The 17,202-nt window shown below is 36.5% G+C and overlaps 1 protein-coding gene across 5 annotated transcripts in view; it reads left to right on the top strand.

Annotated features, from left to right (window-relative positions):
- The window catches only part of FAM13C (family with sequence similarity 13 member C), a 143,939-nt gene that overhangs the window by 34,170 nt on the left and 92,567 nt on the right, over positions 1-17,202 (top strand). The gene's annotated exons all lie outside the window — the stretch shown is intronic.

Raw genomic sequence — 17,202 nt, 5'->3', positions numbered from 1 at the left:
AGGAGTTATGATGGTCAAGTCAGAAGCTTCACATGCCTTGGATCAGGCTGGCTCAGGTTAGGGTAAATACCTTTTGGGACCTGGGGATGGTCATTTGAAATATCAGTGCTATTAAGGAGTAAAGGAAGGTGTTCATGACCAGAATCCATTTGCCTTCTGCTTTCCTTCGAACTTCATCCTGTCTGGGTCCTATTTAGAGTCAGAGTGAGCAGGAGAGTTGGAGGCTTGTATAAGACCCTACTCCTCAGTGGGGCAGGAGCAGAAATGTGAGGGCTCTCAGAGTGAGGTACTTAGATTTGGGGTAGTCACAACACTTACGGTGGCTAATCTTGCCCATCACACAACTGGTTAATCTTGCCACTCCATTCTTGCCTCCAGCCCTCAGTCTGTGTAAGTTCATTAAAGGAAGACTTTCATTTCTTTATGAACCTTTCTCACTTCAGAGTCCCTGTGTCCTTTATCCACATGCTGCAGAGACGAAAAAAATAAATACCATTGAGAACCCCTATGACTCTTTTATACTTTATCGTACACTTTATTGATTTTACATTTGAATACCACCACTGAAGCTGTTACACTTTGGTTTATGCTTATTTGCATAGAATACTTCTCAGCTTTATGGTGATAGTTAATTTGTATGTTGGGATTCACAAAATGGAGGCCTCCCAGGGGCCCTGCCCTCATTACAAGACTACCTCCTAGCTAAGCATGGCGTGCTTCCACATTGCCTCTGGTAATGCTCTACAAAACTCACTGTTGCCCAAACTCCCTCAGGAAGACTGTTCTGCAGCTTGGTAGGCATTGTAGTTCCCCAAACCATGTACTGTTTTACTTTGACTAAAGAACATCAAATTTATTACTAAGTTGTTTTAGTTTTGTCATTTGACAGTCTCAGTGACAAAGACGGGCTCCAAATACAGCTCCTGAAGATTCTGGGGATGGCCCTGAGATGTACCTTCACAGGTACCTAGAGAGTCCTTTTGGTCACTACCTCTTCAGCCACTCTCCAACATTTCTGGAAAGCTGCTCTTGGATCAAGCTCTGCATATTTTGTATTGTGACCTCTTGAAATTTGTTCTAATCCTTCCAGCTGGAAAATTGAGATGTGCAAAACTAGAATTTCACAGGGTGGAAATTGGACTGTGAGAAACTCCAGATTTTTACAGTGAGAATCACAGGTCTCAGGAACTGTGCACAGGTAGCCAGAAACAGAATTCTGGTTGAATTAGGGAGGTTTCCTTCAAGGGAGAATAATGAGTATCCCTCAATCAAAAGAAAGCAATATGGCAGCTATTAGGGGACTCACAAAGCCTCAAGGAAAGCCCACAGTGTAAACTATGGGGGACTTGGGGAAATAAATCAAGAGAAGAAGTTGTCATTAAATGGAACATTGAAATGTAAGTAGGCACAAGTCAGACTATTATAAGCCATCAGAGTTTCCTCCATTATAAAGAGATCTTATGAAAGGAATGATAGATCTATTGCTAATGGGACTCTTGGACCCTAAAGCTGCAAAATTGGTGGGCACAGGTTGAGCACTTAAAGCTGTTATTGTGCTTGCCACATAACTTTAAGACTCCTGTGCTAGGATAAGTTGGTCATGGATTAAGTTAGGATGACACCAGGTCACATACCAACCTCAAAATTTTTTTATGTGAGAAGATACACTGAGAAATATCAGAAAATACTCAACCCAGCTGTATATCCCTCCTAGGTATTAATTTAGCTCCAAGAGATCCAAGGCTTCACTAAAGAAATTGGATTCTCAAGTTTCAAAAAATTAAGCACACCACCTTCTGGAATATTTGCTTATTTTATGTCTGAGAAATGTATTTTCAGAAGCTACAGATACAAGGCATAAATCTTAGTAAGACAACTTAGAATCACAATGGCCCTTGTAGGGAACATTTCAGTTAGACAAGATTGTTCATTTAGGAAGTGCACTTGAAAGTAAGGTGTTAAAGGTTCAGAAATAGCTGAAGTAAAAACCAATGAATGACCAAAGTAGTAATTAATAGAAGATTATTGTGCACCCACTAAATAGACTTCTCAGACTGGGAGCACTCAAACCAAAACACGGAATGAGGCTCAGGGATATATTGTTACAAAGCAACTTATATAATGGGAAGACATTCATTATTTTTCACAGTGGTTGTTATATTAGTTTTTTTTTTTTAAGATTTATTTATTTATATAAGAAAGAGAGAGAGTAAGAGAGTGCATGCCCAAGTGGGGGAAGGAGCAGCGAGAGAGGAGGAAGACAATCTCAAGCAGACTCCCTGCTGAGCCCAGAGCCCAAAGCTAGAACACTAAGATCATGACCTGAGATGAAACCAAGAGTCAGTCATTTAACTGACTAAGTCACCCAGGGGCGCCTGATGTTAGAATTTTTTTAAATTACAGGGAACTGGTTAGTGGTTATCTCATAACAATTTTGGAAAACAGTTCAAGTTTTGTTTGTGATTTCCAGAGGCATAAGCAAGAAATGACCTAGGTCAAGTTAGTCTTGCAAAATAAGCTAAATTAAGCTTTCCCTTTATGGCTAAGCTGTTTTTGTCTGCTTAGGGAATTTTTGAGGCATTTGTTTTTGATTTTAACAATTACCCCCTTCTGGTCATTCTCTCAGTGGGCTGAGAGTATGACCAACCAGCATAGCATTATTTTCGGTTACCACCATTGATGTTCTTAGGCCAAAGAATCACATAATTGCTGTTTCCACCGTCGAGTCATCAGGCTGCAGGGTCATGTAGTCACCGTCTTCATCATTTATGTAGTTATTGTTGATTTCATCCAGTTGTGTAATTCTAATGGATACCAATAGGTGTGTGAGTGGCTGCTGATAGGTATTTAGAACCCTCAGGAGTATACTAACCTGGAGAGGTTAACATGACTATGAGGAGAACAATAGCCAAGGATTGAGAAATTCCCAGAGCAGAAATTCTCAGGAGCCAAGAGTAAGCCAATTAAATAACTTAAGTGAATTATGATCAGATTCAGTTTTAGCTAAGTCATGATCAGATTCAGTTTTAGCTAAGTCAGTCTATATATATATTTTTTTGGATCATGTGTAGTTGGATTTCAATTTTTTTCTGAGTTACCTATATAGGCACAAGATGATGTGTTAGCAAATTCATATCCTCATGATTATTTAGGAAAGGATAAACATCTGGATGTTTCTTTTCAGGAGGCGGTATTGTAGGTGAGCTTCCACCTAAATTAGACCTCTATATGATGTGAGCAATCAGGCAATTTAATGAGAGGCATATCTATGGAAACAAAAGAAAAACAAAAGTTGATAATTGGAGCAAATTATAAATTCAGGTTCTTAGTTTGGAGACAACCAGCTGAGAAGATTTCTAGATGTCGGTTTTGAAGCATCTTCAGATAGAGTGGGGGCTAGCACTGGCATTCTGACAGATTTTCCTGGTTTCTAGTTTGAATGTCTCTGGTGAACTTTCTAAGTAGTTCCGTAGGAATAGGCATGAAGATTGTCCACACATGAGCTGTTGTGATGATTTCCCTGAAAGTTATATCAAGTTGTCTAGCTTTATTTTCCATGTCCTTGGAAAAGGGGAAGTTTTAGTTGCACAGTGATTCTAGGTCAAAGAACGGGAAAAAGTTAGCAATGTTAGTGTGGAAAGTTGTAGGCAAGTATTATAGAAAACTAGAAGAATTTAGGACAAAATCAGTTTGCAGGTAGAAAACAATATCTCTAAGACAACAGCACTAGAATCTGATATCCACAAAGATGTATTATTGAAACATTATTTTTCTTTCTATAATCATTCCTATGTCTGTCAAAGATAACCACAGTAAGACTAATTTCTTTGCAGATTAAGTCTAATTAAGTCTAATTTCAATAAACTTATGTAAATAATTTACATAAGTGCATCAAAAATAGTGATTGACCATATAAACTCTTTTAAATCTGCTTTGCTGGATTGTAATTTAAGAAATCTCAGATTGGACTTTTAAAAGACTCTTGAAGCTAGGAAGACAGACCAAGGACTTGTTTAAAACCTGGAGAACGGATTCTTATTGAACTTATGCAAATACATACATTGTCAAGAATACTTAATCAGAATTTTCAAACTCTGGAGAGATGAGGTAGGGAGAAAATGATAAATGCTTCAACCCTTGCTGCAAAGCTATCTATAACTTACAGACATTTGGTAAATATAGCTTTAAAGAAAGAACAATAAGGGTTACTTTAAACATGGAAAGCAAACTATTAAGGAACAGCAATATTTTTTTAGATTTTTAAAAATAAATAATTAATTTATTTATTTGAGAGAGAGAGTAGAGGAAGGGGCAGAGGGAGGGGGAGAGAGAGAGAGAGAGAATCTCAAGTAGATTCCCCAGTGAACATGGAGCCTGACCTGGGCTTGATTCTACAATGCTGAGATCATGAGCTGAGCTGAAACCGAGTCAAATGCTTAACTGACTGACCCACCCAGGTGCCCCAGAATCAGCATTTTTAAATGAAATCCTAAAAATTATGATTGTGTTCATAGGGTCATTCAGTCTCGTGTCATTCTTGTTTTGCTCATCTTGAGTTAGCAGCTTTGTGAATCAATCAGTTTTCCAATAGAGTTTTAGAAGTTTTTACTCAGTTTAGTGTATGATCTTAAAGTCATCAGAGACCTACATTTTAGGGTACTTCTTAGGGTCTTTGGCATGAATCTATTTGAAGGTAACACATTTTTGCAGTGCTAGTACCATTTTGTTTTCATTATTACTGCTCTGTAATCTTTCAATCTGGGGTTGTGATACCTCCAGCTTTGCTCTTCTTTCTTAAGGTTGCTTTTGCTATTTATGGCCTTTTGTAGTTCCATATAAGTTTTAGGGTTAGTAGTTCTAGTTCTGTTAAAAATACTATTGATATTTTGATAGGGGTTGCACTGAATCTGTTGCTTTAGATTGCTTTAGGTAGTATGGATAATTTAGCAGTATTAATTTTCCAATCTATGAGAATGGTATATCTTTCCATTTGTTTCTGTCAACTTCAATTTCTTTATCAATATTTTGTAGTTCACAGTATAGGTCTTTCACCTGCTTGGTTAAATTTACTCCTAGGTATATTATTCATTTTTGTGCAATTGTAAATGGACTTGTTTTCTTGATTTTTTTCTGCTACTTTATTGTTGGTATATGGAAATACAACAGATTTCTGCATATTAATTTTTATTCTTCAACATCACTGAATTCATGTATTACTTTGAGTAGTTTTTTGGTGAAGTCTTTAGGGTCTTCTATGTATAATATCATGTCATCAGCAAATAGTGACAGTTTTACTTTTTCTTTACTGGTTTGGGTGTATTTTATTTCCTTTTCTTCTCTGATTGCTCCGGCTAGAACTTCTAGTACTATGTTGAATAAAAGTGGTGAGAGTGAACATCCTTGTCTTATTTCAGATCTTAGAGGAAAAACACAGTTTTGTTTTGTTTTGTTTCTTTTCAGCATAACAGAGTACATTGTTTTTGCACCACACCCAGTGCTCCATGCAATATGTGCCCTCCATAAAACCCACCACTTGGCTCCCCCAACCTCCCACCCCCTACCCCTTCAAAACCCTCAGGTTGTTTTTCAGAGTTCATAGTCTCTCATGGTTCACCTCCCCAAATAAGTGAAACCATATGATAATTGACTCTCTCTGCTTGACTTATTTCACTCAGCATAATCTCTTCCAGTCCCATCCATGTTGATACAAAAGTTGGATATTCATCCTTTCTGATGGAGGCATAATACTCCATAGTGTATATGGACCACATCTTCCTTATCCATTCATTCGTTGAAGGGCATCCTGGTTCTTTCCACAGTTTGGCAACCGTGGCCATTGCTGCTATAAACATTGGGGTACAGATGGTCCTTCTTTTTACTACATCTGTATCTTTGGGGTAAATACCCAGTAGTGCAATTGCAGGGTCATAGGGGAGCTCTATTTTTAATTTCTTAAGGAATCTCCACACTGTTCTCTAAAGTGGCTGCATCAGCTTGCATTCCCACCAACAGCGTAAGAGGGTTCCTCTTTCTCTACATCCTCTCCAACACACGTTGTTTCCCATCTTGCTAATTTTGGCCATTCTAACTGGCATAAGGTGGTATCTCAATGTGGTTTTAATTTGAATTTCCCTGATGGCTAGTGATGATGAACATTTTTTCATGTGTCTGATAGCCATTTGTATGTCTTCATTGGAGAAGTGTCTGTTCATATCTTCTGCCCATTTTTTGGTATGATTATCTGTTTTGTGTGTGTTGAGTTTGAGAAGTTCTTTATAGATCCTAGATATCAACCTTTTGTCTGTACTGTCATTTGCAAATATCTTCTCCCATTCTGTGGGTTGCCCCTTTGTTTTGTTGACTGTTTCTTTTGCTGTGAAGAAGCTTTTGATCTTGATGAAGTCCCAAAAGTTCATTTTCGCTTTTGTTTCCTTTGCCTTTGGAGACATATCTTGAAAAAAGTTGCTGTGGCTGATATCAAAGAGGTTACTGTGTTCTCCTCTAGGATTCTAATGGATTCCTGTTTCACGTTGAGGTCTTTTACCCATTTTGAGTTTATCTTTGTGTACAGTGTAAGAGAATGGTCAAGTTTCATTCTTCTACATGTAGCTGTCCAATTTTCCCAGCACCATTTATTGAAGAGACTGTCTTTTTTCCACTGTATATTTTTTTCCTGCTTTGTTGAAGATTATTTGACCATAGAGTTGAGGGTCCATATCTGGGCTCTCTACTCTGAAAAACACAGCTTTTACCATTGAGTAAGACTTTAGTGGTGGGTTTATTATATTTGGCCTTCATTATGTTGAATAAACCCACCATGTTGAGACTTTTTATTATGAATGGATGTTGAGTTTTGTCAAATGTTTTCTCTGCACCTACTAAGATGATCATATGATTTTAATCCTTCATTTTTTTAATGTGAGAATAAATCCCATTTGATTGTGGTGAATAAGACTATTAATGTGTTATTGAATCTGGTTTGCTAATAATTTACTGAGTTTTGTAATTATTTTGATAAAGGATATTGGCCTGTACGTGTTTTGTTTGTTTTTGCAGTGTTTTTCTTTGATTTTGGTATCAGGGTAATGCTGCCCTCATAGGATGTGTTTGGAAGGTTTTCTTCTTGTATTTTTTTTTTTTTAAATAGTTTGAGAAGAGTAGGTATTAATCCTTCTTAAGTGTTTGGTAAAATTCACCTGTGAATCTAGTCCTGAATTTTTTTTATTGGGAGGTTTTTGTTTTATTTTTGTTTTTGTTTTGTTTTGTTTTTATTACTGACTCAATTTTGGTATTAGTAATTGGTCTGTATAAAGCATGAGTTTTTGAGAAAGGGAGGAAAGAATTTTAAACCCAGTGGATTCCACCTCTCCATTTAGATTACCTAAGGTCTCTTAATATGAGGGCCCCTCTGTTTTTAACAGCTGTACCCAAACACAAGGAATTACACTTCTCACCCCCTTTTGAATAGAATAGGTAACTTACCAAAGAGTTTCAATAAACAAATCCAGGTATGCACAATAAAGTTACAGAGTTCAAATGCAAAGAAAACAAAACTAAGATTGAGGAGATCCTTACCCTCAAGCTCCAAAGTCAGCAAGAAATCAGTGAGCTCAATAGACTCAGGGTATCAGCACTTGTTTGCTCAGTGTCATTGGAGTCATTGGAGTCTTCTTTAGATTTACCTTCTGAACCTATGAATTGTCAAAAGTTCATAAATAACAGAACTAAAAACAATTTATCACTGAAGCAGTAATCAGTAAAAGTTTATTTTGCACATATTAAAAAGGTAAGTTCATAAACCAGGAGTTCTTAAACCAAAACATGGGATGAGGCTCAGGGGTATATTATTATAAAGCAGCTTATATAGTGGGAAGGCAGTGACTGTTTATTGTTCATAGTGATTAGAAAAAATACCAGCCTTTTCTTAAATTATAGGGAACTGGTTTTGTCTGCTCAGAAGAATTTTAAGGCTGGCTTCAGTTTGTTTTTGTTTTTAACAAAGCGTTCCCAAATCAAACAAACCGAATGAGATAAATAGTTTAATTGTTGTGCGGAAGTCACCAGAAGTCTTCAAGATTCCAAAATAACTTCATTGAAAGATTCATTGCAAAAGGCTGATGAAAAATTAAAGACCAAAGACTTCTTCTTTTTTTAAATTTTATTTATTTATTTGACAGAGAAAGAGATCACAAGTAGGCAAAGAGGCAGGCAGAGAGAGAGGGGGAGGCAGACTCCCTGCTGAGCAGAGAACGGCTCTTGATCCCAGGACCTTGAGACTTGATCCCAGGACCTTGAGACCATGACCCAAGCCGAAGGCAGAGGCTTAAACCACTGAGTCACCCAGGTGCCCCAATATAAAAGACTTCTTAAGATTGACATATCTCTTTCAACTCCCCTCTATCTTCCTTTTCCTCAGTACTATATTTTACTAATCCCCTGAGTTGACTTTCCATTCTCACCAAAAACCATAAAATGATAAAATCTACCAAGTTAGTGGACTTACAACTGCAACAGCTCCAATGCCAGAAAACTAAAAATGGTGTATCACCCCCTAGAGGCCCATCATCAACACACTGACGGAGAAGTCAGTGTCTCATATGTAATCAGTGGGGACACTGAAAAAAAAAATTTTTCCTCAAAGACTTTTTGTTGTTGTTGTCGTTGAACTCTTCCACACCAACTCAAATGCCCCATATCTATCGTTGAAGGAGGGTGGTCCCCATATAGGCTCCTCTTAGAGTTGCCAGGACTTAAACGAAATTTCCAGTAAACTCTTACCAGTTGTTTTCTTAAATAGCAAGGGGGAAACTAAATTAAAATTAATGGGAAATCTTGCTAAATGCTGGTAGATACTAGAAGTACATTCTCTAAACCCCACTGTCTTTGGAGCTTGCAGATGGGATCTTAGGAAAGCTGACAGAGCTGGCAAAGGCTAAGAATTCTTACTGGAGTCATTTCTCCTAGGCCTCTTTAGTGGTTGAGAGAGGAAAGTGAGATTTTATGTTATCCCTTCCCTTCTAAATTCAGACTTTTACGAATTTGGTTTTGAGGTCTCCATTGGTTGTAGATCCTTTCTCTCCCAGGGACAACTATTGCCTTCTTGCTTGTATTGTTTTGTTCCTAAGAACTTGACTGGTTTTCCACCTGCCAGAGGGCTGCAATTGTTGGATTCTTGTGTATGCAGGTAGCTCAAGAATCAGGGCACCCAAAATATTGCCAGACAGAAATATAGGTTGCAAACCCACTTGCAGCTGGGCAACTGACTATTGCCCAATCTCAGAGGAATTATCTGTCATTCTTACTTTTGGCAATTTTTGGAAATGGCTCTGGATATTGGGAAGTTAGTATCTTTGAGTTGTTTAATATTGCCAGGAATGTTTACTGTTTTGCCCCAGCTGAAAGTTGACAAGATATTTGCAAGGATTTCTAAATAGCTTTATGGCCAAATAAAAACAAACTGACATTCAGAGCCTGATAAGAAATTTTCTTTTCAGGTCTTCTTTTCTAAGCTTAATTTACCTAGAAGGAAAAAAAAAAAAAAAGACAAACAAACTTTATCCAAGGACAAAGCTCTAAATCTAGAACACAGGAATCTTTTGATTTCCATATTAGTTGAAGATCTTCTCTCTGATCTAAAGGAGGAGATAGATATAGTTGGTTGGGTGGGTCTGACTCCTTAAGAGCATTCAGATTGCAACCTAATTCTTTGAGGAGTTAAAAACAAATGTACTTGTCTTGTAAGTTGAGTCTTTTACAAGAACATAAGTGAATCTCTGGAAGCAATTCACTTACTTTTCCTTTTTTAAAACCAATCCCCAACTTTCTCTATTCATCTCAGAAGGTTGTAAGTACAAAATTTTGGATTTAGGAAACAAAAGTCTCTGGAGAAACTTGGATTCTTTTTCTGTGTCTTTGAGATATAAATGTTCTACCTGGTCTGCTCAAGGAACTCTTATCTATGGAAGCCATCTCTTTGAAATGCAAATTTTAGGGAGATAATTTATATCAGAAGGGAAAAAGGAATGGGCATTTGGAGCCTAAACCTATGAAAAATTATAAGTCTTTCCCATGAACATGATAAAAATGTGTAAGCCATCTGAGCAGGTAATCTAAATTATTCTTTTGCTAGAAACATATTTGGACCCAACTTTTCTTTGAAAGGCTACTGAGTTTTATATTATTTTACCTGTCCTATGGCTAAAATTTGAAATTAAAAGCTGTAAGATACCTCTTTATAACTATCACTGTTTATGTATGTCTGTATATTATAAATGTATAGTTTTATATGCTCACAGGAATATAGAAAGTAACCCAAATGATTCTCAAGTTTGTTTTAATCAAAGATAATCTTGGTAAATAAATATAAATTTAAATTTGTTGGCTTAATCAAAACTGGCATGTCTTTAGAGCTATCAATATTAAGTATAAACAGATCTATAACTTTTATTCTATCTAGGTTTACTAAAAGTAAATCTATAACTTTTATTCTATGTAGGTTTACTAAAAGTTAAAGAAGCTCATGTTATCTGTTACAGATAAAGAACAAACTGAAGGTTGATGGAGGGAGGTGGGTGCGGGATGGGCTAGATGGGTGATGGGTATTAAGGAGGGCATTTATTGTGATGAGCACTGGATGTTGTATGTAAGTGATAAATCACTGACTTCTACTCCAGAAACCAATATTGCACTGTATGTTAAGTAACAAAAGTTAAATTAAGAAAAGGATAATTTCATGAATAAATAAACAGCAAATAATCTTTTCATGGGTGATCTAAACATAATTGTTAAGAACAAGTAAATTAAGTAGAGGTAAGATAGAAGTTTATAAGTAAACTTTCCAATAATAATTATGCTTTTTTGTATATCTACTTAAAAGTAGATCCAAAATCTTTTTGGTAACTTGAAACCTTGATATTATACTGAGGTAAGTTAAATGATGGGTATCAGTTGAATATCTAGATCATTTTCAAGGAATATAAAATACTGAAACATTAACTACTGAGCATTATCTACGTTTGACTTACCTTTACAGAAGAAATATGGGTATTTGGTCTATTAGTAAACATGTTTTGTCTCCATTGAAAAATTTACTGAGGAAATTTGCCAGTTCACACTTGCTTAATTCTTAATTTTCACTAGGAATTTAGGATTCTAATGGTATTAATTAAATCAGTATATGTACTTAAAACTATTTCAAAATAATAAGGGTGAAAGTAAGCCACTGTGCATGAAAATAGGTAAAGAAAGTAAAATGACTATTTCAGAATGAGAAAGAAGGACAAAACATAGTAAATAATCTGAATGGATATAAAAAGTTATAGAAATTTGGAGAAAAGGAATCTTAGGAAATGAACGTTAATTGTGGTCAAGCTGGCTAAGGTTAGAATGGATTTAAGATTTTTTTTTCCTCCTTAAAAATGAGTTTTATTATTAAAAGTAACACTGGTGCAAAATTAAAATTTGGTCTTCTCTCTGCTAAAAAGATAAAGTATTCTTGTGCTATGGGTCTGCTCTTGATAAGTGATTGTGAAAGCCTTTTTGTTTTGTCACTTTACCTTTTGGACAATCTCCCTGGAAAGCAAAGTTGTTTTTGTTTTTGCCTTAGCAAAATAATTTCCTGTGTTTCATGTTGTTTTTATATCAGGTCTTGAATTACCTAATAGAATCCAGTTTTGTTCATATTAAAGGAGCTTAGTCTCATTCCCGACAATGTAACCTTTTGTGTTTGCCTTTCAAATCTTCTATTGCTAATTGGGTTAATAGATAATTAACTATTCAATAATAATCTATGGGCCTACTTAGTCAAATATTCAAATGTTTTGATATTTTGACAACTTCCTCAAATCAAACTCTAAATGGAGTCTTCTTGATCTCAAAGTATCTTTGATATTTCCCACAGGGTCCCTGAAAATCTCAAAAGATTTGTTTTTCACCTGGTAAGAGAGAGATGTTAAACAAATTAGGTCTATTTGACATGTTAAATTATGCAGAAAGCATTATCAAATAAGTATTCATAAGCTGTCAAATAAGTATTCATAAAGATTAATGGAATGGACTCTACCAAGTGTTCTCATCCACCAACACTGTTGCCAAATTACAAGGTCTTTAAACTTGGGTGCTTATTTCACAACTGAAGAAGACTTTCCCTAACCTTTGGTCTGCGCAAATGCTAGAGACACTAAAATCAAATTGACTAGGAAGAAAATTAGCTGACGTAGAGGTAGACTGCTTCCTCCCAAAACATTAAGAATGTTTCTTTTCATTTCTCCTTTCTTTCCAACAATCCTTTTCCTAATTCTTACGTAATGAAGGTCTTTGTCATTCTCTTGTCAACCTACTGCTTGCCCTGGCCTGGAAAGACATTGCCATTGTTTACATATCTCAGATGATTATAAAAGCAGGTTATCCAACCCCCCAGTCAACTGTTGGATTTACTGTGATGCTGGTGATTCCATAAATCTTCCCATCACAAACTTCTCCCTCATTTCCAATGCCTCAGTTTCTCTGGAATACACTTGTAGGTAAACACTTCTAGAGAAGTGGAGACTTCTATATAAAATACATAAACAAGGCATTTGGCTTGAGAAAATGACTCCTTCAATTGGATCTTTCTTTGATCTACTTAATCTAAGTTGGTTTGAGCCATGGGGGGTGTGGCACTGGAAATTTTTGAGGATCCTCCAAACATTGGGTATTATTCAGTTTATATCTATTCTAATAGTGTCCCTGATACACTATATTCTCTCAAAAGCTTTAAATGCATGCATGCAGTCACTGGTAAAGAGACTAATGATCTTTCTGTGTCTAGAATGACAAAATATGGGATGAAGAAACTGCCAACTAAAGGACCAACACCTTGATATCCTTAACCTATGAATTGCAGTTAGAGAGTCATCCTGATTCCAACATCAACAAGGAGTGGTAGTTCAGAGTGACACTAATACTTTACATTTTGATCAATATTTGCAGTACAACTAAGAATTTGTCAAAAGGGGGGGACGTTGATATAATTAATTTGTATATTGGGACCCACAAAATGGAGGCCATCTCAGTGGCCTAGCCCATGTCACAAATCTAAACAAAGTTAGACTGCACTTACTGAAAACACCTGTCAAGAGACCCTAACCCTTGTCACAATCTTTCAAGTTAGCTTTAACTAGCTTATCTTACCTAGAAAATAGGACCTTTTGGCCTTACAAGGAAATCCCTGAATTCCTAGCCATTCATGCCCTGTTTCCTTGTTGCCTCTTCTTACATTCTATAACGCTCATTCTTGCCCACAAAACCTTTGGGAGAGAGCTCCACTGTTTGATAAGCTCTGTACTCCATAAATACATGATTGTTTTTCCTTGAATAAAGGAGTTAAATTAGTTACTAAATTATTTTAGTTTTGTCACTTGATAATAGTAAACTTGGGATGTTGAAATAAAGTGGCAAGAATTCTGTCTTATCTTCACTTTATTATTCTCCTTGGGGAAAAGTGAGAGAGTAAGATCTGCCTCCTAGTTTTAAATGAAGACATACAGGCTAGAAGTGCCTAGTTTAGTTCTCAGTACAGGTGAGGCACTCGATGAATGTTATTTGATTTGGAAAGTGGACTAAATATCCCAATTTGAATGTCTATTTTCTACGAGAAGTTCTTACAAATGTAGGCAGTAAAGTGGGCGATATCCCTGTATTTCAGGTAAGGAAATAAGACCAAAGGAGATCCTACTTTGTGGATCTGTGTAGATTTTGAATGTATGCCTCTTTCATCCTCCATGATTTATTTCTGTGTTGAAATAATGACCAAGGCAGGCAGAAATTATTTTAAAAAAGAAGTCTGAAGAAAGAGTTCTCTTAGTAATATGTCTTAAATCCCATAACACTTCAAATAATAATCAGACACATGTTTAGAAGATACTGTAAACCAGCTCCTCCAGAGCCCCTTTCCCCCAACTATAAAATGGATGTGATAATCCAATAGTTCTTTCAATCAGGGACAAAAATCTTTAAAACCCCCAGTTATTCAAAAGGACTTTAAGTCATTTTCACAGATGTGTGAAGATTAAGGTAAAAAGAACTCTGGGATGACATAGGATAGTGTAGATTAATAACACATTGCCTGTTAATTCTAAGAACTGAATATATATGCTTTTCCAAACTATGGAAATATTGGATATATTAACCATGTAGTTAGAGCTCTTGGGAAGAGCAGTGATTAGTTATAAATCCACTTAATTTAAAATTAAATTAAATTAAATTAAAATTTAAACCAGTAGCTGAAGAAAGTACATTTTTTTAGTTAATTTGGGAATGGAATGGACAAGAATGAAACCTCAAGTGTGAGAAGATGAAAAGAGTTAATATTTTGTTTGACCACACATCTTGAAAGGAAGATTTAAAGGATGTGTAGGTCTTTGAGGCCCAAGAGTAGCATTCTGGTTTGTTAAGCTAAGCAAAAACTAGGACTAGGACAAAGCATTTTTTTTTCTTTCTTCTGGGTTACAGATTTGTACAAGGAGGACTCAGAAGAACATGAAACTGTGGTCATTACATTGGATCAAAACTAGATTCTCTCAAGTTCTGTAAGAGTCAGCTGAATTCACTAAAGTCCTAACAAGGATAAAATATTATATTTCATTATTTCTGCTTAGCAGCAGCTAATTTTTCCTTGACTCAGCTGAGTTTCTAAGCTTCTCAATCTAATAGACAGTTTCTCTCTTATTGTATGTACTATCTTAGCCTCTGCTCATGGATCAGAAAATAACAGAAATAATGTTTGTTTTATAGGCACCTTACTTATGAAGTATCTCAGAACAAGTCCATTTAATTGCTTCTGTGTATAGCAGAGAACCAGCAAATCACTGCACCAAGGCTGTAATTGGGACATACAGGACACAAGGTCAAATGATAGGGGATAGCTGGAATGAGGGAAGTAGGATTGCTTGGCTTACAGGTGCCCCTCCAGCCTCTGCCTGGCCAGGTGCCAGGAAGACAAGCCTGGAGGAGAGGGTCTTGGCTTCTCCTTCCTTCAATTCTATTGGTCAGCATGGACCTGTCCATTCGCAAGCACATTAGCACAGCAGTAAACAAATTAGTGTTTGCCCTCTTACACTTTAGTCATTGTCAAACAGTAGATTTTAAAATTCTTTGGGGGCAGGATTGCCTTAGTCACTTTTACATAACCTCCCTAACCGTCAACATCCTTGGTTTGTAGTAGGTGATTCCTTTTTAAATAAAAATATATCTCAGTTATTTTAAGGTAAACACTCTGCTTTATTGTTTTAGAATTTTTGGTAGGGGGTATTATAGCAGATCTCAAAGATGTAATGAAGCTTAAATGAGCAAAGCTAATATGTTAAATATGTTCTTGTCCAGATAGTATCACTTTTGAGGGGGTGGCAGGGGAAGAATATGCTCTCTCAATTGTACATGAATACGTTATCTATTCTAAGAACTTTCTTTGGCAGTCCTAGTTAACCTTGTCACTGGTCAGGTGGTAGAACCCAATTGGAATAGGGATGTGAACTCACCAAGAAGGTGAGCCCTGGTGTCTCATGTGTCTCTGTTATAGAGGCCAATAACCATGATTATTACTGTTCTTGTTATATACTTTTTTCCTTTATGTCCTTATGAATAAATGATACCTGGCAGCACAATATCTTTGGAAGCTACTGTTTTATTAATTTAGTTAGAATGACATCCATCTTTTTTCTGCCTTCTCCCTTTAAGCAAAAGCATGAAATTATTTTTATGAAAACTGGAGCGAGTAAGAATTGGGATTTACTTTCCTATTTCCTATAAAGTTCTTGAGAATCTTCTAGATTATACTCTTGAAGTATATAAATCTGAAACAAACAAGCATCCCACCACAAACATAGGTTTGCTTTTGATAAACTTGTTTGGATTAAGTCTCTGAACATAACTTTCAGCAATATTAAGATTCAAGGGAATTTTTACAGAAGAAATATTAGTGTTTATAACTCCCATCTGCTGTGTACCTCCAGCTGACAAGTATTAAGATATGTTCTAATGACATCTTGTTCAACAACTTTGTGACCTTGGAGTGTTATTCCCATTTTACAGACAAGGAAGTGGGGATCCTGATAATTGATGTGACTTATCACATACCTAGCAAGTAGTAGGCAGAGCTATCTCACTTGAACCCACTGTTGGGGAAACTTGGCCAGTATTTGGGTAGTTGTAGAATTTTTTTTACAAGTACTTACTATGTCCAGAGTGTCTTTTTGCCTGAAGCTGGAGGCTTAGAGAAATGGTATTAAAGGATCCTGGAGGAATAATTAAACCCTTTCCTTATCTCTGCCCCAACTTCCCACTTTAACCCTCTTATAGGAAGGCATATATATCTAATTTTATTTTTAAAAAGATTTTATTTATTTATTTGAGAAAGAGAATGAAAGCATGAGCTGGGGGTGGGGAGCAGGGAAGGGCAGACTCCCCATCAAGCAGGGAACCTAAGGTGGGACTCCATCCCAGGACCCTGAGATCATGACCTGAGCTAAAGACAGAGACTTGACTGAATGAGTCACACAGGTGCCCCATAATTTTGTTTTAGAAGCTTGTGATGACTACTTGGCAAAAAAACCCACTTCATTATCCTAGTGTTTCAGAAATGTGACTTCTGAGACATCTGACATATTGGAACTTGTACTGACTTTAACCCACACTCCAAATAGGAAAGCTTGGCGTACACTGCCACCAAAGTATACTGCTCAGTCAGACCCAGATGTACTGCAGCACATGAATATTCTCACTGCGTGACAGTAGCCATCTGGATTTACACAATTTCTCACTGAGTTTAGTTTTAGTATTTCTTTTATCAGGTAAAGGGGCTATTTTCCTGCAGGGAAAACATGTCAATTAGAGATTTGACACAGCTCAAAAATTATAGTGGTTCAACTGTCGAATGTATACAAATCTTTCATTTTTAGTGTATGTGTTCTTTTTTTTTTTTTTTTTAAAGATTTTATTTATTTATCAGAGAGAGAAAGGGGGAGAGAGCAAGCACAGGCAGACAGAATGGCAGGCAGAGGCAGAGGGAGAAGCAGGCTTCCTGCTGAGCAAGGAGCCCGATGTGGGACTCAATCCCAGGACGCTGGGATCATGACCTGAGCCGAAGGCAGTGGCTTAACCAACTGAGCCACCCAGGCGTCCCGTGTATGTGATCTTATAGTGAATCCAGATTCATGTTAGCTTGGA

Source organism: Neovison vison, chromosome 2, assembly GCF_020171115.1.
Source record: "Neovison vison isolate M4711 chromosome 2, ASM_NN_V1, whole genome shotgun sequence".
Classification (NCBI taxonomy): Eukaryota; Metazoa; Chordata; class Mammalia; order Carnivora; family Mustelidae; genus Neogale; species Neogale vison.
This window is presented reverse-complemented; position numbering and strand designations above follow the sequence as displayed.